The following is an 849-nucleotide window of genomic DNA, read 5'->3' as shown; positions in this document are numbered from 1 at the left end:
TGCGAGTAAATATTTACTGTTTTGATACCAAACGTTCGCTGTTATAGTTTCCAAGTGTTTGCAGCCAGCATACCATGAAAAACAGACATTTTGGTAAACAGCGAGCTAAACAGGTACTGCAATGCAAGAGAGACAAAACGTGAAATAGCAATAAGAACAAATAAATGCTCACTCGGATGGTGGTTGCGTGTAAAAAACACTAAATAATGTCTCGTGTAATGTTTGATATACAGACTCAGAATATATATTGTATTATGTTTTATTTTATTTTTTTTTTTTTGTAACTCAATTACTGAATAATAGAGTCGTTGACTATTATTGTAGAGCTGGCAGATCAATGGTTCACTGCACTTCCGATGAAGAGAATAAGGAAAAGAAAAAAAAAACGAAAGAAAGAAAGAAATATAAAAATAACACAACCTTGATTTTGCTGCGTCAGAAACTAACACTTTCACCAATGGAGAGAAATTTGAAAAATATAATCAAAAGAGTGAAAATGCATCCATCCACATTCATACACACACACGTGTGTGTATATATGTATGTATGTATTTATGTATCTGTGTGTGTATAACAGCAGAAAGAATGGGTATTATAACCCTTATAAGACGGAAAAAAGTTGTCGATAGACAGCCACGGTACTCGGACTGACACCTCCTGAACACCGGGACGGAAATTTGACGCTTATATATATGTGTGTGTATATGTCTTTATATATGCGCATATATATATATATATATATATATGCATACACACACTGAGTATGCAGCTGATTCTAGTGAAAAATAGCCCCAGTGCTGTGCAAAACAGCTGATACAAAGCACTTTTAGAACGTTTGCACTGACTTAC

This window comes from Octopus bimaculoides, chromosome 20 (genome assembly GCF_001194135.2).
Source record: "Octopus bimaculoides isolate UCB-OBI-ISO-001 chromosome 20, ASM119413v2, whole genome shotgun sequence".
Classification (NCBI taxonomy): Eukaryota; Metazoa; Mollusca; class Cephalopoda; order Octopoda; family Octopodidae; genus Octopus; species Octopus bimaculoides.
The sequence above is the reverse complement of the archived record's forward strand: the minus strand, read 5'-3'. Positions refer to the sequence as shown.